General features: G+C 41.8%; 1 protein-coding gene across 3 annotated transcripts in view; it reads right to left on the bottom strand.

Moving 5' to 3' along the window:
• mcc (MCC regulator of WNT signaling pathway) overlaps nucleotides 1-21,177 on the bottom strand; it is a 351,584-nt gene that overhangs the window by 219,396 nt on the left and 111,011 nt on the right. The window lies entirely within an intron of this gene.

Genomic DNA, 21,177 nt, shown 5'->3' with positions numbered 1-21,177 from the left:
ACTTCATACCTCACAAACAGAACCTTTTCAGTAAAGCTTGGCATTTTATCATCTACCACAGCCAGCATCTCCTGTGGGGTTCCTCAAGGCTCCACTCTATGTCCTAACCTCTCTCTCCATGCTTCCCCTTGGTCAAATCTTTCACAAGTATAATGTTTCCTTCCATCGTTACGCTACCTGTACACTTTAACTATCATTATATTTATTTAAAAAACCCATATAAACTCAGTAGTTAAATCCAGTTCTGTCATCTCTGAACAGTTGTCAAAACCAACCCCCTTCCTCCCCTTTCATGACATGGAGGAAGTTATTCACGCTTTTGTTTCCTGCTTTGTTTCATTATTGCTACTCCCTATATTCAGGTACCAGTCAGTCCTTTCTGTTTCATCTGGAACTGGTCCATAATTCTTACTGGCACCAGAAAGAGAACATATTTTCCACTGTCTTGGCCTCTCTTCAGTGGCTTCCAGTGCAAAGGCAAATTGAGTTTACAGTTGTTCTGTTTGTTTTCAAGGCACTTAATGGGTTTGCACCCTCATTATCTCTAACATTAAGTATATTGTTGTCTCTTTAGATAAATAGTTTCCTTCCTCCTTTATATGATAGTTTGCAGCATATTGCTTTGTTTATGATGGTTGTTGTCTACCGTAGATATCCAACGCATCTACATTGGATGAACTACATTGCGTCAATAGACATTACAGCTTGTTGCAAACTGCCAGTTGCTTTCAGTACCCTGATGGTGTGGATGAAAAAAATAAGTTCGTTTGAGATAGTTTTAGAGCCAATCCCTGTGCGAATACCATCCCGTATGTGGCACAGAGGTTTTCCCATTTTAAGACATCTGTAATGGGCTGAGAGTACTTTGAGCCATTGGCTACTAACCTGAACTTCAATGCCACAGGCTCAATTTGATGTAATTCTGTTCATGAAGGTCTCCTCTACAGGACTGTGAAAACCGCTAACATTTCCCAGCTCTGTTTTTTTTTTTTATAATCGAGCTTAAGTCCGAGGAGTGCCTGTGATTTACTGAATTCTGACAGTAGCTACCTAGCTTGGAATGCCCATGACAGACTGAGGTTATACTGGCTTTGTTTTAGTTTTACAGTGCCTAAGTGGCATGCCATGGTTGCGTTTTGAAGTTTTTGGTACATTGGGCTTCATATAACATTTCTATTTTGAGTATACTTGTATCTTGCAAGGTTTGCTATAAAAAAAAAAAGTATGTTCATACTCGGAAAAAGGCGCGTTTTTATATTCCCCTCAACTCCGCCATCTAGGGACTTTTTTTGTGAACTGATCTGCATTATCTTCAATCACCAGCACATAATGAGACAATTATATATCACATAGATTAAACAACAAATTTAGCCAATCCCAAATTTAAGTAGGCTATTGTGTGAAAGGTGTTATGGAGGACATTTGGATTTGAATGAGTGACAGTGATCAGCTCAACGTGACTTTCACTGAGCGCATTAGTGAAAGTTTATTTTGGGGTTATTTAGGTGTCTCTTAAAAGAGCCTTTGTTGCTTTTAGGCGGGAGTCTTTACAATATCTTGCTCAGACCTGAGTGGACATTCAACAGAAACATTTAGTTTCCCCTGAAATTTAGGTGAACGCCGTCCCTAAAATAACAATCATCCTTATGATGGATGTTGTTGTTTCGGATGCCAGACATGCCCCTATCAGCCAGAAAGGCAGCTATGCCGGCATTCATTACATTTACATTTAGTCATTTAGCAGACGCTCTTATCCAGAGCGACTTACAGTAAGTACAGGGACATTCCCCCGAGGCAAGTAGGGTGAAGTGCCTTGCCCAAGGACACAACGTCAGTTGGCACGGCCGGGAATCGAACTGGCAACCTTCGGATTACTAGCCCGATTCCCTCACAGCTCAGCCACCTGACTCCCTATTCACAAGCCTTCGGGCCCGTTCAATCCCGTACACACTGGTACCAGGTACATGGTTGCGATAGACCCGTCGCTGGATAATATCAGAAAATATTATCTTGGTACTGGGGTAATTTTGCAGTAACCATCCAAGATCGTTCCTCATTTGGATCATCAGAGAACACGACGTTTGAGAGGCCAGGTTGTTTCCGCCTAGATGTACTATTATTACGTCGGGACCTGGACCCGGTGTTCTCTGGAGAAGAGGCAGGAGCTGCTCCCATCTCATACCCCTCTTCCCCATCCACTCAATCTGGCACATCAACCCGAGGGTGGCTGTGTCCCGTGGCCGTGTGGCGGTCAGGTGGCGTTCAAGCCAGTAAATCAGCGAGCTGCCGATTATCCACACGTGTGGCTTTCGAAGGAGTTGGAGTTCGTTTTCCATAATAGTTGGTAAGTAAAGTCTAGAGACAGATGCACTTATATTTAAACTCCCTTCTATTTTTTTAAAGGGACGAATAATTGCTTACTATAGGTCTATCATAAAACGGCGGGAACATGTTACAATTTACCACAGTGACAGGGGGGAGGGGCACAAGTGAGTGACTGGGGATATGATCTTATTGGGTATTAATCAGAGTAAACAAACCAATTATATCCAGCTAAGCACCCTCCCCCCCAGCAACACACACAAACACCCCAGCAACACATTGTAACTCATACAAAAGATTAAGCCAATCAATTGTTACTGTCCACCCCTCCCCCCCTGTCAGTGAGGAGTTATTAGTTCAAATCTAATAATTCATTACTGACAGACGACAAGCAAGACAACATGAGCTGCAGCAAAGAGACAAAGAGTGAAGGTAGTATGTTGTTCAGGGAATGTGAGAGATTAGGTGTAGAGTTGCATAATTTATCAGGAGAGAAAGATAAGATCTATATCAAGTTGTTGACCAATAGGGTCTTGTTTGAGATTCACAGGTTTGTATCTTTGATGGATGTAGGTACAGTGATTCAAAGTGTAGTTGACATTTAGTGTTACAACTTTGTTTTAAATAAAGATGATCGCAGGGCCCTTGAGAGGTGGGTAAGTACATATATCAAGAGAGCGTTGTCAAGGAATCGTAGATTTGTACATAGAGAAAGGGTCGCTTTTGAAGAGAAATCAGTTAATTTTGGTCAATGTACACAGGCTGAGAGCCAGGAGCTAGTAGCTAGTATCGAACTGGAATGTGTCAGGGACGTAGACAAGGTTGTTGTGGATTTAGAAAGGGAACTGAAGGAAAGGGATCAATTAGTGCAGGACTTTGAGGTTCTGCTTAAAGAGAAAGATAGGATAGACAATGATAGGAAAGAGAGAGGTTTGAAGCTGTATGAGGCTGAGGTTAAGATCAGCAGCTTGCAGTGTAAGCTAGACAAGTGTAGTCAGAGGTTCTCAGATAACCATAGCTCTAGATCCCTGGTTAAGAAGAAGTTGAAGAGGAGCGAAGATAGGCTATCACTGAAAGAGCAGGAGGCGGAGAGCCTTAGGCTTCAGAACAGTGTGTTGGAAGTGGCCAAGGAAGAGTTAGAAGAAAGGTTAGTAGGTCTGAGTCAGGGACTAGCACAAATGAAAATTGAGAAAAGGAAGGAGACTGCGTTCTAATTATTTAAAAAGAAAGACAGATCAGGTAAGTGGTAGAGCGTCTAGTTTAGTAGAGCAGGCTCAGAGTTTAAACGAGCAAGTGCAGTTTTGGAAAGGGGAACATGCTGCCGCACAGGAGGAACTAGACAGGTTTATACAAGGGCAGGTCCCCACTTTTGAGCATGGTAGGTATTTAGATGTTGTTAGGGAGGTGTACATGGATTTGATCACAACTATGGGGGTGAGTTCCACCAAAGCATCTGAAGTTGTGAAAGTTGTGTTGCAGAAGCTTGGCAGGTCCAAGATAGGAAGGCTTCCTAGCCAGTCTTTTTGTAAATATATGGTGTTGGAAGCAAGACAGGTGTCGTTACAGCATCTGCAAAGTACTCTGTTGTCAGAGAATAACTTGACCCTTTGCACAGATGCAACAAGTAAGTTTGGACACAAATATGGCACTGCAGGCATCTTTTTAAAGGATGGTACTAGACTCCATTTAGGTGTGAGAGAACAGGCATCCGGTTCTGCCCAGTGCACGTTTAATACTGTGCGGGAGATGATTCATGATGTTGTCAGCAGTGGTGGTGAAGAAGTTAGTGATTTTTGTGAGAAAGACATTTTCTCCAAAATTAAGAACCTGATGAGTGACAGGGCTAGCACAGAGAAGAGGTTCAATGAAATACTAGCTCAGTACAGAGCCAGTATCCTGCCTGACATAGTTGAGGACTTTGATCAGTGCAGGGAGGTAGAGAAAGCAAGACTCTGTGTGGTGAATGAGCTGTTCTGTGGTTTGCATCTCATTGATGGTCTGGCCCATCAAGCAAACACTGCCTTGTCTACCTGGGAAGACATGTTTTTTGGCAGTGCAGAGATTGGAAGCTCTAGGCACCCCGGTTTCCAGAAGAGTTGTGGTAAAAGCGGAGCTGTACACCTTTTGAGAATAGTATGTAAGCTCATTCAAGAGCGTGGCTGTGAAAAGAGTGGCAAGCCGGTTCAATTTAGAACATTTTTGATGGACAGGAACGGAACGGATTTCGTTCCCCTTGCTCCTTTTAACCCTTGTGTTATCTTCGGGTCATTCTGACCCATCAGTCATTGTGACCCACCGTTGTATTGCGACAACTTTACCGCATTTAAAAACAAAGTGAAGCATTTTCTTTTAACCGGTGGGCTGTCTCAGACCCCCCACATTGCGAAGGTTAAAAGAAAATTATTTTAATTTGTTTTTGTATTGGGTAAAATTGAGTAAACACAACGATGGTTCGTTATGAACCTTTGGGTCATGTGACCCGAAGGCAGCACAAGGGTTAAGGGAAACAGGGCAAATGTCACCTTTTACAACTCAGCAGGTTTGTATTTTTTGAGTAGGGATATTTTGGATTTCTCTTGTGCCAATAGAAGTGACAATAGGTTAGTAGAGGCTGTGTATGAGGATCTTACTGTTACTCATTTCCTTGCAGGTTGTCGGGCCTTGGGGCTTGTAGGGAAGTTAGTTGTTGATCCTGTGTGGGAGGCACTTTCTAGGAAGGAAAATGTGCTGGTAATGAATGGCAGGTATCAGGAGCTTGTCAGAAAGCTTAGAGAGTGGCAGGTGGATGGAGCTTCACTTCTTACAGGGGAAGTGACTCTCTTTGAGGACATAGCTGTCCATGATAGTCCTGTTTTAAAGTGTTTGACTAGAAAGACTGACATAGATTTTGATGGTTTGACAGTGCAGGCTGTTAAGATAGTTTTAGACAGCCTGGTTAAGGTGTGTAGCAGCATGCTAGCGGACCACTTACTGCATGGACGCTATGCAGATGTGTCTGAGGAATTGGTTGACCAACTTGCCTCAGCACCTAAAACCAATGTCAGTTGTGAGCGCGACTTTGGGGTTTTTGATAGGCTTCTTCGAGAGAAAGCTAGGGCAAAGGTCAACACACTAGAGGGCATGATGCTTTTCAAGCAGAATCGGTCTTGGGAATGGCTGTCAGGGTTAGATAGAGACAGGAAAGCACAGGTGTTATCTGTAGCTAGAGCATCAGTGCAAGAACAGAGAGCCGTTTTCTGTGAGCGTGCTCAAGCCATTAGGGATGAGAGACTTAGGATTTTGCAGGCGTCTAGGGTCAAAGAGAGAAGGAAGTTAGGGATGTTGCCACAAAGCAAAAGCTGACATTGGAGATCGTTAAGTATGGGGGCTTGTGGACAACTTTAGATGAAATAGATGAGCAACTAGAGAGTTTAGGTGAGAGATCCAAACTGTTAGCTGTATCAGCACAGTTGAGGTTTAGACGGGTGGTACTAGGGATGAAAAATGAGAATGGTATCTTCAATCTAAGTAAGGACAGGAGAAGATTGCCTTTAGAGACTCTCACTAGGAATCTTAGGAGTGTAGTTCAGGCACCTCTGGAGTTGGAGGACACTGAGGATAGGCTGTATGGGTGTGCATCAGCACGTTTTTGCAGAGGCAAAGGCTGAATTTATACGCCTTGCTGAGAAGCAGCAGGCACTTGTTCGGGATTCAGGTTGGAAGAGGGGGGGGCTCTCAAAGGTCATAGTACCTGATGTGCAGTCGGCAGACCAGCTCCTTGGTAAAATCATCAGACATGGGTTTGATGAGGATGGAACTAAAGTCGGGTACAGAGCCACAGTTATAGGGGAAAAGGAGGTCAATGGTAAGACCATTTCCCATGTAAGATACGATGGGGAAAAGAGACTGTGGTGGTTTGATTTATGGTCCGATTTTCAAGAGGGGTATGTGGAGTTGTTGTCTGTCAGTGCTGCAGACATGTGACATGGCGGAAATTCAAGTGGCACTGTATAGATTTGAATAGTCGAGTAGAGATGGCGGTTTCAATACAATTTATTTTGCTTGTACAAATTAAGAATTAACAAAGTACTTTGTGATCAGTCATAACGAAGGAGGTGCTAGCCACAGATCGTTCGCAAGAGTGAAGAACAACCCTAAAACCCTGCCTTATATAAACTTAGAACAAATGGTTCTTCTGATGCTCAATCCATCAATATAGCGGTCTCTGTGATTGGCTAACTCAACTCAGTGACAGTTTGAAACAATACATCTCCATACCAATTGTCCCACAGTTCTTTAATGTGGCATCTCTCCCCAAACCAGTAGATACTAAAGCCACAGGAGTTCACCAGTCAAATGGTCAACTGTCCTTTGCGTGGACATCTTCAAACAAGTATTTAATTAACACCACCCATGCAACAGGAAGGGTCAGAGCAGCTTAATCAGTTCATCTACACTTCTCCCTTTAGGCCACGGAACTCAAGAATCCCCCCAACCTCCACACCCAACTAAGACCCTCTGGCTCTTAGTTAGGTATCATAAAACAACACCATAAATACCTTAAACCAACCACTACATCCATTCTACAGAGTAAACCACACCACAGAGCCTCAGTTTCTTACATTCGACTGTCTATAACAAAGGAACTTACTTTTTACCGCTTAAAGAAACATAGATATTGTAACTATGTCAAAAACTGCCATTACACATGATAGGCAGGAAAATAAAGCACATGTACATAGATAGTGATGATGGGTTGGAGTGCTGGTATCCAGGTAGAGTAGTGGGCTGTAGCACAGGTAGTTTACTTGTTGTAGAGTACGAGGGTGAGAACGAAGAGGAGGGGGTTTACAAATGTCCTCTTTTAGATAATTATTTAAATCATGAAGTCAGCTTTACATAGGTTGTAAAGCAAGGCTGTTGAGCGGGATTTAAAAGCCAACAGTATAGAGTAGGGCATTGGCAGTTAGACTGTTGAGCGGGATTTAAAAGCCAACCGTATAGAGCAGGGCATTGGCTATAATTTGTAGTTATTGTGTATATTCTAATATGAATCTTTTCTTTTAGGTTGAAGATAGCTGTATAATTATTTGTAACTATTGTGTATCTAATATAATATTTTTCTTTCAGGTAAGATTTCTGATGTAAATAGTTCCCTCTGCATATATTCTTATGTCTTATAGGATGTTTATATAGCTAAATATTGGCAGTTTGACTCTAGTGAGGCTGTTGATCAGGTTTGATATTAATATTTAATAATTTATGTATTTCTAATTTCAGGTATGAAGAGAAAATGAAACAGCAGCAGCACATCCAGTTTGCAGTGAGGTTGTATAGTAAAACTAGAGAGGGTACAACTTCTGGTGAAAATGTAGGGTGTGCTTGCTTGCGTCGGTTGCACAGGGGGGTCCGTTTTTTATGACATTTTTACAACTGATATTTTTGTATATTTTATATAAAAATGCCTACTTATTATTTATAAAGATTACATAGATTTAAAAGCATAATTTTTTTGCTGCTCATTTACAACTCAAAATACGAGTGAAGTGTAGAATGAAATAGATGTCTTCTCATTTCCCCTGCAAGAGGCAGCCTCATAGTTGAATCAAAACGAATACATTTGGCAGACCGGTGTAAAAATTGACCTAATCTCTATGACTTAAACGTCCTTTTAAGTTTTTCCCTTCTCGTGATATTTTCAGGCATTTAGCCTACTCATATTGCATTCATTCATGAATAAAGAACCCCCTTTGAAGATTATTCTACGACGTTACCGGCAGTAGAAGATGGAATCGCGATTCAAACAGTACCATCTGCTAACTGAAGATATGCCCCCAAAAACGTAAATAAGCTTGACATTTATTTAGTGGAAAATCGCTTTCATAAAAAGCTCACTGGTAGCGATCATTGTCAGTAACAACGCAAAGTGCGATATAGCCCTGTGTGGAGAAGCTGCCCCGGTAAATTGTACTACTACAGTACAGTAGACTACTGCTGTGTTCGTCTTGGTAGCGATTGCGTTGGCTGAATTGGATTTAACGTTCCGTTGTACGGTTTACGCTGAAATTAATTATTATTAACAGATTGACAAAGTTTAGGCTGTGGCAATGAAGTAAAGGTTAGTAGTTAGATAGACTTTTGATTTAAGTAAGGGTAGTGCCGAACATGTTCTGTCGCCGTTTGACTTCCTAAACATCGAATAGTGTCCCCTAACCGACCCACTGGATCAGAACGTTATTGGTGGCCAAGCCGCGAAGCGGCGAAGCCCCTTAAGTGTTTCTACCTTTTCTTATTATTATTATTATTAATCATCTTCCTCTCCCATTGGAGTCTATGGCAGCCCCTAGAACCGTATGGTAAAAAGTTGTGAAATTTGGTACACTCTTTCAGGACAGTCCCTTCTTTATTTTCACCAGGTTTCATGTCTCCCATTCGAGCACTCTAGCGCCACCAACGGGTCAAAGTTGGACTTATGTTTACACACGTAACTTTCGAACGGTATGACCGATTTTCAAAAATGAGGTACCGTTGGATTCCCTGGATCAAGACGAGTTCAACACACCCTATGACGTCAATTTCCGGTTATATATATTTTCCGCCATTTTGAATTTGAAGGAAAAACGTTTTTTGGCTTCTCCTCCTTCAATTTTTGTCAAATCTTCCACAGAATTGGCACACATCATCGTCACAGCAACCCTCACTAAAAATTTCAAAAGGATTTTGGATTTTCAAAACCGTTTGTCCGGTACAGCCAATCAAAATCGTCAGCAAAGACACCAAACAGGAAGTTGGGTCATATCTCAGCCAATCCTTGAGAAATCAACACCAAACTTGGTATGATGACTCGGAACCCTCATCTGAGGATGTCCAAACAATTTGGTGTCATGTGATCACTGGGCGTGGCTGCAGGATGCCAAAATGTGTTTTGGCCAATAACTGTTGATTTGTTTGCCTTTATTAAATGATTCCTTTGTCTCATGATATCTTGGGACATCCCATGTGTGATACATGATAATTTGTGATGACAGCCGAATTGATCCGGCCGCCATTTTGAATTACAGAAAAAACAAGTTCTCTACTCCTCCTACAAATGTTTTCCAATCTTCACCAAATTTGGCAGAGATTATTTTCAGACCAAGCCTCACAACGCCCATCACATGGTTTTTTGATTTTCAAAAACTTTTTCCTGTTACAGCCAATCAAAATGTGAAGTTAAACCATCAAACAGGAAATTGGGTCGTATCTCAGCAAATCTTTGATGGATTCACACCAAACTTGGTATATGGACTCGGAACCCTGTTCTAAGGATGTCTAAAATGTTTTCTCAGTCATATGAATGCTTGGCCACCTCATTGCTGCTTGCAGCAATATTTAATTAGTGTGTTTGCTGCAAGCAAAAACACTTGTTATTCTGCATACTTACCACTTTTTTCCGTTGCCTACTCCTTTCACACCGTTTAAGCTAGAAACACCGTTCAAACTTCATTTGATAAAGTCTGAACTGCTCTAGTGTGCTATTACTTTTCTCATTGATAACTTTTAACGTTTTTAAGGTATTAAAGTTTAAAGTGCTAAAAAAAATGAATGGGTTTCAATGGTTCAGAATGTTCAAGTCAAATTCCATTGTGACGTCATGCACTGACAAAACTGTTTCTCACCGCGTCAATTTTTGACACTTTCCTGCCTGAATATACAGACTTTTTCAAATAATATACCTGAACTGTTTATACCATTTTGAAGACAATATTTAGGGCTTTCTAATGATGTATATCATTAGAAATATTTATATGATTATCTTAGGCAAATCATCCTTTATCAAGACGATTTCACGGAGCCATTCTGACAAAAATATTCTCCGTCTGCATTACTTTTTTAGAAAATCGAGGCTCAACACTGTCATAGCCGACCGTCACGAACAGCCAAACCGGGGTCACGAAAGGTTTACTGCAGCTGGCGTTACTACGAACAAAGGCTTCGTAACTGAAACGTTTTTACTTTTAGTTGACGATATTGAACACAGATGTTAAGAAACTTGTCTTTACTCTAAATATCTTCTCCGTTTTCAATTTGAAGCAGTAAATCTAACAGTAGGAATTCTCCCACGACATCCGCTCGCTCCGCTTTGACAAATGTTTTCTCAGTCCACCATACATTAGACAAGCTACTTTTCGAGCACTTTCAATACAAGATACAGGCCATGTTAGAGTTGATATATATACATAATTGTGTGAGCAATGTAGAACAGCAGACAGATTTGAAATATGATCTTTTGTTTTAAAGTTATGGCCATTCTAGTGACGAGTGCTTACAACTCTAGCTACGACTGTCATCATACAGTACTGTAGCTGCCATAGAACGGCGAAACTGGCTACGTCTATCGTTCGTTACCTACAAACAAATGCTTCGTAACAGTATTTACTTTTAGGCTGCGATATTGACAACAGAGGTTAAGGAACTTGTCTTTAATCAAAAGATCGTCTCCGTTTTCAATTTGAAGCAGTATCTAGCTTACTGTAGGAAATCTCCCATTGCATCCTCTCTCTAGCTTCTTCGGCTAAAGATGGACAATGACGATGCATTATTCACGCCTACTGTACGGTGTTAATACAGTCTGTAAAAATACCACTTTGACACACTTGCAAGAAATGATCCGCTGGTTAGATGTAGCATGATCTTATTTACCACCCACAATAGTTCAGCTTTTTTTGCAGCAGCATTCTGAGTTAGAGTAGCTAGCTTTTCCAGTTGCACAACAAAGTCACATAATGTGACGAGATTGAATAAAAAAAACTCACCAGGGACAACGACAACATCGGCAACCCTGCACTATGGATTATTATTTTGATGTCATCTTTAAATTAAGAGTCTGAACAGGACTGGTTGTGCAGGCACACATGATTAGTTTCTCCTTCATCTTGAACCTAAAACCTAGATTCTAGGTTAGAAATGTTGACAATGACCAACAGTTGCTACGTTACAAGAAAACAAGGAACCAAACAAGGAACCAATCCGATTGGCCAACGCTCTTCACTGTTCAAATTTTTTTCTGTTTCTACATCTTTCAATTATTAATACTTTTCAGAATGGGTTTTATTCGCCAAGAAACATCACACAGACAAGGAATATACTGTGGCAGGAAGGTGCACACATTAAACATATACGAATCTTAAATAAGAAGTGTACAAGTCTTAATACTAAGGGTTTAAAAATGTAAAAGGTTTAGAATGAAATAAAATATAAAATGGCTCTAACATAACGCTTTAACATTTATGAAATTAAATAAGATACCCTTTTCATCACTTTTCTCCTTTTTCAACCGTGAGAAAATATTGCAATGCATAACAATGACAGATATTCTTTTAACACTGTCTCACCATTTTGGTTTCAAAGCAACACTTTTTTTCACCTTCATACTGCTGACATACTTTTGTCTGCTATGATATTGATAACTGTTATGCAATATACTATATTGCTCATTTTTCTAACTTCAAACTTTTTTCTGTTTCTCAATCTTTCATTCTTTAATACTTTTAACGCTTAAAAATTTATGAAAGTCAATAAGATACTCTTTTCATCACTGTTTTTTCTCAATTTTCAACAGTAAGAAAATATCGCAATGCATAACAATGACAGATATACTTTTAACACTTTTTCTCACCATTTTGTTTTTAAAGCACATATCTCTTTTAATTTTTTTTGTAAAACCTTCTTCACTATTCAAGCCATCAAAACAATCGTTTCAACTGCTTTCAGCAAACACACACATTTTCTTCAGGAAATGTACCTTTCTAGTTTTAGGCTATCATTTATTTTAGGCTGATCTGAAATTGATAGCCTACCTAAGGTATAACTAGACCTAATCTATCCCGATGTCTACTGTACCACTATTTCAAATAGTAGCTACATTAGCCTACCAAATAGTATTTGGTAGAGTGTGTTTACAGTCAGTAAAGAGGTTATTGGAGCCTATAAAAGTGTGATGCCTACAACTATTTTTTTAATGGGAGTCACTACATATTAAGACATGACGGCTTCAAAAGACCTAGACCAGCTGTGATGCCTGCATACTAAAAGCAACGGTCGGGAGGTGTGCAGCATAGGCTATATCTGCTGGTTACCTGTTGAATAACTGCTGTGAAATTGTAGTAATTAATAAACGCACCGATAAATGTTCAATATGATCTGCTGTTTTTACCAACCACCTGTCATTTCTGAACCCAGTGTATGGTCGAGGGTTAAAAAAACAGGTGGATATGAGAGTTAGCCATAGCCTAGGACTACGCATGCAGTGTCAGATCCACAACCGAGTTATCTCTACTGAAGTATATTTATTGTTCAGGTGGATCCCTTGCCTGTTGCGCAAATTCATTTCAGTAACCTAAGAAAAGACACATCGCCACTGATGCTAGGCATGATTGGAAATTCCCTTACATGACAGTTATATACACCCCAAACCACCTTTTTAAAGCACTAACCCAGCTAACACATGACGTTGCGGCAACGTTGCCAGTAATTGCTCAGTTGGTAACCCGCGACGTTACCTTCTGGCAACGTCGTAGCAACGTTATAAAGGGAATGTTGCCAGTTGGTCCCATGGACAACGTTGCCGCGACGTCGTACTTTGGTCGGCTGGTGACATTATTTTTAGACCCGTGGACAACGTTGCCGCAACGTCGTACCTTGGTCGGTTGGATACGTTATTTTTGGTCCCGTGGACAACATTGCCGTGACGTTGTACCTTGGTCGGCTGGATACGTTAATTTTGGTACCATGGGTTAAGTTGCCGTTACGTCGCTCTTTGGTCGCAGGACAACTGATCTAGAGTGCAATATAGTGGTTTATCCAGAGATGGAGAGATCACACTGGACTGCTCTCAGTTCTGACACTTTTGTAATGTAGCCATAGTCTACATGAATTTCAATCACACACAATATTAAATGTTGCATCCCAGCACGTATAAATGTAGACAATGCATGTAATTCATGTGCAGCTCAGCCCCAGCATGTCATTGGTCATCAATTTTCTCATATGTAGAAACATAGCTTTAATAAATAAAAGACTGAATTTGGAATATAATTTAGTATTTCATTCTTTACTATAAACATGTACAAAAGCAATACATGTGTGATGTGATTAAGCAAAAAAAATTTGTATAGCACACCAAAGCTGTGACACACAATGCAAATTTGTGCTCCAATAATTTTGTAATACAAAATTGTTAAATGTGACCAAAAGGTCATCGACTCTTAAGAGTTTGATTTCCAATGACAAGTCATCACAGAATATTACAGTTCTTCCTTAGCAAACCTGCCCCTCGATCTGCCCCTGAGCAACAGTTGCGCATGCCCATTTCAACGCATCGCTGAAACTGGGGTTTCAGAAGAGATTTTGCAGGGGTTCTCTTCCACCGTCTTTCACCATGTTGTCACCTGGAAATTAGCTACTTCACTATTTTAAGGTGAGTTTATTTACAGAAATAGTTTTAAATATATAAATGTAAATGCAGAAATTGAATGGGGCATGTTATTTCTAATAAGGTTTGAAACGTAGGCTATTTAGCATGTTTATTTGGTATCAGATTCACTTTTTTTAGGATTTCGCTAGCTACGCAGAGGTAAAATAACTAAAGTTAAAGCCTCCAGAAAGTTATGTTGAAATGCATGTATGATATCAAAGTTTAGTCTCACATATCACCCACAACAGAATCAGTGAAAATAAATGTTCAGAACTGTTAGAAAAACTTGTTCCAAAATAGCTTAGCCCTCAATTTTCTAAGACTGTAGTTAGCCCGTGGCTAACTACAGCTAACTACACTAATTACAGGCTAATTACAGCTGCTTAAACTTTGTCCCAAAGCTGACCAAAGCTAATACTCTGCCCTTTCTATTCATAAAAACTTAGCAGTTGATGTGTAGCAGAGAGGATAGAGAGACTGACTTGCAACCACATGCTCTTGAGTTCAAATCTCCATTCAGCTGTTGTTGTTTGACAAGCATGAATGAATTTTGCTGTCTTGTTGTCCAACTATTGACCTTCTACAATGTACATTTTTATAATATTTAGCCATTTTGAGGAGGAACCCGCATCACTGCTTGCAGGTATATTTTTCATTATAATTTCTACTTGGTATTTCCAAAAATACTGCTTGTAATAATTATAAAACATTTATAAAAATGATCCCCGACTCCACGCCGAGTGCATTCATTCACAACTTCTTGAAGCGACTATTTTGTTTTTCTAGTCTGTTTTGCCATGATTCGAGATCCAAAAGTGTCAAGAATTATCAAAAGACCTATTGTTTACATTTTGCGCACGGATACAGCAAAAGCCCTGTTTCTGAGCCATTTTGCACGAGGACTTTAAAACCTCTTAAAAATCCTGTCAAATTTGCCTAAAATGCCTAAATAAAGCATACCCAAAGTAAATTGAAAGCTGTTCTTGAACAATTTGGAGTACATTGATGGCTGTGGTCTCTTTTGAAAGGTGACACAAGTTATTAAGTGACTACTCTCTCCATTCAGGAGGGTGAAGTTAACAGAATTTTCAAGAGGCAGAATCCCCGGCAAAGCAGCTGGGCCGGACTCTGTCTCTCCAGCCACCCTCAAGCACTGCGCTGACCAGCTGTCTCCGGTGTTTACCTACATCTTTAACACCTCCCTTGAGACATGCCATGTGCCAGCCTGTCTCAAGTCCTCCACCATCATCCCGTTGCCCAAAAAGCCAAGGCCAACAGGACATAATGACTCAATGAAGTCTTTTGAGCGCCTGGTGCTGGCACACCTTAAATCCATCACTGACCCTCTACTGGACCCCCTGCAGTTTTCCTACAGAGCCAACAGGTCTGTGGACGATGCAGTTAACATGGCCCTCCACTTCACCCTACAGCACCTGGACTCCCCAGCATCCTATGCCAGGATCCTGTTTGTGGACTTCAGCTCTGCCTTCAATACCATCATCCCCGCCCTGCTTCAGGACAAGCTCTCCCAGCTGAACGTGCCTGATTCCACCTGCAGGTGGATCACAGACTTCCTGTCTGACAGGAAGCAGTGCGTTAAGCTGGGAACACAAGTCTCTGACTCCCGGTCCATCAGCACCGGATCACCTCAGGGCTGCGTCCTTTCTCCTCTGCTCTTCTCCCTGTACACCAACAGCTGCACCTCCAGTCATCCGTCCGTCAAACTCCTGAAGTTTGCGGACGACACCACCCTTTTTGGGCTCATCTCTGGTCGTTCTGGACCTCGGTCGTTAGGCTCTTTTTTGTCTAGTTTTGTCTGTTAATTCAGTGTTCTGCCAAGATTTCCGGGGTTCTCTAACAAGAGAAGTACTTCTAAACATCAGGACTACAACTCCTGTGGATTTATTTTCTGCTTCCAGCGGCAGAATTACATTACATTACATTTACATTTATTCATTTAGCAGACGCTTTTATCCAAAGCGACTTCCAAGAGAGAGCTTTACAAAGTGCATAGGTCACTGATCATAACAACAAGATAGCCACAAAAACATTGCGGGTAGCCAAAACATGAAGCACACATTGTGAACAACCAAAGTAAGTGCCAAAGGGAAGAACCATAAGAACATGTAGTTAAACAAGTTACAATTAAACAACATGAACCGCTATAAGTGCAAGTGTACCTGTGGGAAAAAAAACAAGCAACAATAATAAAAACAATATATCACAGCGAGTAAAATTATTATTTTTTTTTTTTAAAACAGTTACCACTAACCACAAGAGCAACAAGTCTCTAAGCAAGAGTCATTGTGATCCTTGAGGAAACTAACATCGGGTCAAGCGAACCATTCCTAAGTACCGTTGTACTCCCGTTAGTAGGAATTATAGTCAAAGCCACCCTCGGCTTTGTCCTAGCAGCGAAGCGTCGTAGGAGTGGCAAACGAGCCGGTGCTCTGGTGCGACTCCGTCGGCGTGGGGCACGCACAGCGTTACCGGGGATATTTCTCTCCAACGTGCGTTCACTGAGCAACAAACTGGATGAACTTCAGCTACTGGTGTGGAAAAACAGAGACTTTAATTCATCTTCCGTTCTGTGCTTTACGGAGACATGGCTGAGTGAACTGATCCCAGACTCTGCGCTACAGCTAGCAGGTTTCAAACTGCTGAGAGCGGATCGTGACCCTGTGCTCTCTGGCAAAACGAAAGGCGGTGGTATTTGTTTTTACATTAACAGTGGCTGGTGTGAAGATGTGACAGTGATTCTGCAGCACTGTTCTCCTGATCTGGAATCATTTTTATTAACTGTAGATCTTTTTACTCGCCACGAGAGTTTGCATCATTCATTCTGGTTGGCGTCTACATGCCTCCGCAGGCTAGCGTCAACGAGGCTCAACGTGTGCTCGCCAGCCAGATACTGAGTGTGGAGCATGAAAATCCGGATTCCTTGGTTATTGTGCTAGGCGACTTTAACAAAGGCAATCTCACTCAAGAACTCCCAAAATATAGACAATTCATCAAATGCCCTACCAGAGAAGGAAACACCTTGGATCACTGCTACTCTACAATCAGCAAAGCATACCATGCGGTCCCCCGAGCAGCACTGGGTCACTCTGACCACGCCATGGTCCACCTGATTCCTGCATACAGGCAGAAGCTAAAGCGCTGTAAGCCTGCTGTGAGGACATCAAAACAGTGGACCAGTGAAGCTATGGAGGATCTGCGGGCGTGCTTGGACTGCACTGACTGGAACATGTTCACGACTGCTACCAATAGTCTGGATGAGCTCACAGAGGCTGTGACATCATACATCAGCTTCTGTGAGGACTGCTGTATACCAACACGCACCAGGGTAAGCTACAACAACGACAAACCCTGGTTTACAGCTAAACTCAGAAGGTTGAGGTCAGAGAAAGAGGCTGCGTTTAGGAGTGGGGACAGAGACAGTTTCAAGGAGTCGAAGAACAGGTTTAGCAAGGCGGTGAGGGAGGCTAAACGACTGTACTCAGAGAGACTAAAACACCAATTCTGGTGTTTTAGTCTCTTCTGCAAACGACAAACGACTCTGCTTCTGTCTGGAGAGGGCTCAGGCAGATTACCAACTACAAGCCCAGAGCCCCCCACTCCACTAACGACTCCCGCCTGGCCAACGACCTGAATGAGTTCTACTGCAGATTTGAAAGACAATTGGACAGTCCTGAACTACCCCTTCCCACCCAGGAGGCCTCCCACCTCCCCCCCTCTACAGTGACGACTCTCTCCATTCAGGAGGGTGAAGTTAACAGACATTTCAAGAGGCAGAATCCCCGCAAAGCAGCTGGGCCGGACTCTGTCTCTCCAGCCACCCTCAAGCACTGCGCTGACCAGCTGTCTCCGGTGTTTACCTACATCTTTAACACCTCCCTTGAGACATGCCATGTGCCAGCCTGTCTCAAGTCCTCCACCATCATCCCTGTGCCCAAAAAGCCAAGGCCAACAGGACATAATGACTACAGACCCGTCGCCCTGACCTCTGTGGTAATGAAGTCTTTTGAGCGCCTGGTGCTGGCACACCTTAAATCCATCACTGACCCTCTACTGGACCCCCTGCAGTTTTCCTACAGAGCCAACAGGTCTGTGGACGATGCAGTTAACATGGCCCTCCACTTCACCCTACAGCACCTGGACTCCCCAGCATCGTATGCCAGGATCCTGTTTGTGGACTTCAGCTCTGCCTTCAATACCATCATCCCCGCCCTGCTTCAGGACAAGCTCTCCCAGCTGAACGTGCCTGATTCCACCTGCAGGTGGATCACAGACTTCCTGTCTGACAGGAAGCAGTGCGTTAAGCTGGGAACACAAGTCTCTGACTCCCGGTCCATCAGCACCGGATCACCTCAGGGCTGCGTCCTTTCTCCTCTGCTCTTCTCCCTGTACACCAACAGTTGCACCTCCAGTCATCCGTCCGTCAAACTCCTGAAGTTTGCGGACGACACCACCCTTATTGGGCTCATCTCTGGTGGAGACGAGTCTGATTATAGGTGGGAAGCGGCCAACCTGGTGACCTGGTGCAGCCAGAACAACTTAGAGCTCAGTGCTCTTAAGACAGTGGAGATGGTTGTGGACTTCAGGAAGAACACAGCTCCACTCACCCCCATCACCCTGTGTGACTCCCCAGTCAACACTGTGGAGTCCTTCCGCTTCCTGGGCACTATCCTCTCCCAGGACCTCAAGTGGGAACTGAACATCAGCTCCCTCATCAACAAAGCACAACAGAGGATGTACTTCCTTCGGCAGCTGAAGAAGTTCAACCTGCCAAAGACAATGATGGTGCACTTCTACTCAGCCATCATTGAGTCCATCCTCACCTCCTCCATCACCGTCTGGTACGCTGCTGCCACTGCCAAGGACAAGAGCAGACTGCAGCGTATCATCCGCACTGCTGAGAAGGTGATTGGCTGCAATCTGCCTACCCTCGAGGACCTGCACACCTCGAGGACCCTGAGGCGAGCGAGGAAGATTGTGGCCGACTCCTCTCACCCTGGACACTCTCTGTTTCAGTCACTCCCCTCCGGCAGAAGGCTGCGGTCCATCAGGACCAATACTTTCCAAAAAAACAGTTTCTTCCCTTCCGCTGTTGGCCTCTTCAACAACGCCAAGGGACCACACTGACTCTAATGACTTCCTGCTTAAAAAACACTGCTTTTTGCACTGCATTACATTTGTATTTTTTTTAATATTTGTATTTTTGTATTTTATATGGTAAATTACGGCAACTTATATTTTATTGTATATTTTATTTAATTCTAATTACACTTAGTACTGATAGTTTATGTACCCTTAGTAAAGATAGTCCACATATTTAAATTTTAGGTCCCTATATATTGTATTCACCTTTCTGCCAAAGCAAATTCCTTGTCTGTGCAAACTTTCATAGCGAATAAATCCCATTCTGATTCTGATTTCCCATATTGTCAAAATCCCTCTAAGTGCTACTGGGTTTGAGTAATATAAGCTTGAACACAATAAAATATACAATTTTGATTTCCACCTACATTTTGTTTTGCATACAGATGCCTTTAGGTGGGAGGTATTATCTGGAAGACAAAATGGGACTACAGCATGAAGCCTTAACTAGTCCAAGTCAAAAGTAGATTTATAATACCACAATAAATGAATATTTTACACGTTTTTCTCAGGGTACATACAGGTGTTTTCAAGTGCCCTTTGAAGACTCCAAAAGGACCCTTGGTAAACCATGGTCAAATACTTACAGGTATTACTTTTCATAATTGTTGTCTCTAATGAAAGTAGAGTGCTTTATCTGATTCACAAAGAAAAAGGCCTCCTTCAGGCCTGCTTCAGAATTTCATTGGCTATACACTCACAGAATTCATTTGTGAAACAATTGAAGCCAAGTTACATTTTTGAAGCCAGACAGAGCTGATGGGGGGGGGGGGAACGCACACATTTTGGGAGTCATCTGGTTGGCTTCAGAACAGGGGTGGGCAATCCTGGTCCTCAGGGGCCACTTTCCTGCATGTTTTAGATGTTTCCCTGCTCCAACACACCTGATTCAAATGAATGGTCATTACCCGGCTTCCACAGAGCTGGTACTTAACAACGCTAAGAGGTTAACTGGTTGGATTGTTTGGACAGCTTTTGATAAAATGTTCTGGTAATTGTGGGAACTGTAGACAAGGCCTATTTACACTGACAGAGTGTAGTTGGTGAGGGGTCCTGCCCCCAGGATCTCAGCCCTCTACAATAACCTCACCACAAGTTGGTGATTGACTACACTGTAAACAAAAAGGTAAAAAAAACAGGAACAATCTGGCAGCTGGGACGCCCATTAAAAACCCATTAAATTACAGTAAAAAATCAACATTAATTAACCGTAAAACAATTGTAATTTTCCTGTACCAAATTTACAAGATATATCTGTAATATTACATTACAGGCTGTTCTTTGCCGGTAAATATGCCTTTTCATAATTGAACTTCTCTGTAAACAAACAATATTTGTATTTCAATAAATACAAATATTCAATAAAGCCAAAACAAGATATAACGATTTAACATCGTGTGCATTACATACAGCATCTGGACGCTGTAATCAGTATCCAGATACTACAGATATTACCGGCGCTTCAGATTACAACTGCAGAGCTGGGTAGCTGTACGAATTGGAGAAGAATATTGCTCGCCGCACGTTAGGCATATTAGACAGGTTAGATCGCCATCTAACTGGACAACATTCACACTCAGGGTGAACACTTAATGTATCCAAACTACAGACCATCACATTACACATATCAAAACAGAACTGACACAACAACAAAACTCCAAACAATGCTTATCTAACTAAGCTTAAACCTTTAACTCTGTAGATTTTCAGCTTGCCGCGGGGCATTCTGGGTAACAGGAGCGTTGCCGCTACACAACTATCTAATCAACTTTCCTTCGTCCTACTCTGGAGTCTTTACATTTATTCATTTAGCAGACGCTTTTATCCAAAGCGACTTCCAAGAGAGAGCTTTACTAAAAGTGCATTGGTCAATAATCATAAACAACGAGATAGCCCCAAAAAGACTTTTGCAGGCTTTTGTAGTCTTTGATATTGACTGGGGCATGCTGGGATTGCATGACGTCAACTACCTGAGCTCAGTTCACAATTCATGTCTAAACCAAAAATTATGTTATTAAGTTATTTGTCCGTGGGATGAAAGTAAATATCTGCAAATAACTGTTAAAATAGCTAGTTTTGAGAAAGTGAAATTATGTGTTTTAACAGAACATTTTGGTGAAAATTGTATTAATATTTGTAAAAAAAAAAAAAAAAAAGACATTTTAGTGTATTTTTAAGTAACAACGTTTGGTTGTAATGTTAAATAAATAATAAGAATAAATACATTTACAGTTTGCCATTGTCTTTCTATCTGTATGTCC

The sequence above is a fragment of the Osmerus eperlanus genome, chromosome 14 (genome assembly GCF_963692335.1).
Source record: "Osmerus eperlanus chromosome 14, fOsmEpe2.1, whole genome shotgun sequence".
Lineage (NCBI taxonomy): Eukaryota > Metazoa > Chordata > Actinopteri > Osmeriformes > Osmeridae > Osmerus > Osmerus eperlanus.
The sequence above is the reverse complement of the archived record's forward strand: the minus strand, read 5'-3'. Positions and strand labels throughout refer to the sequence as shown.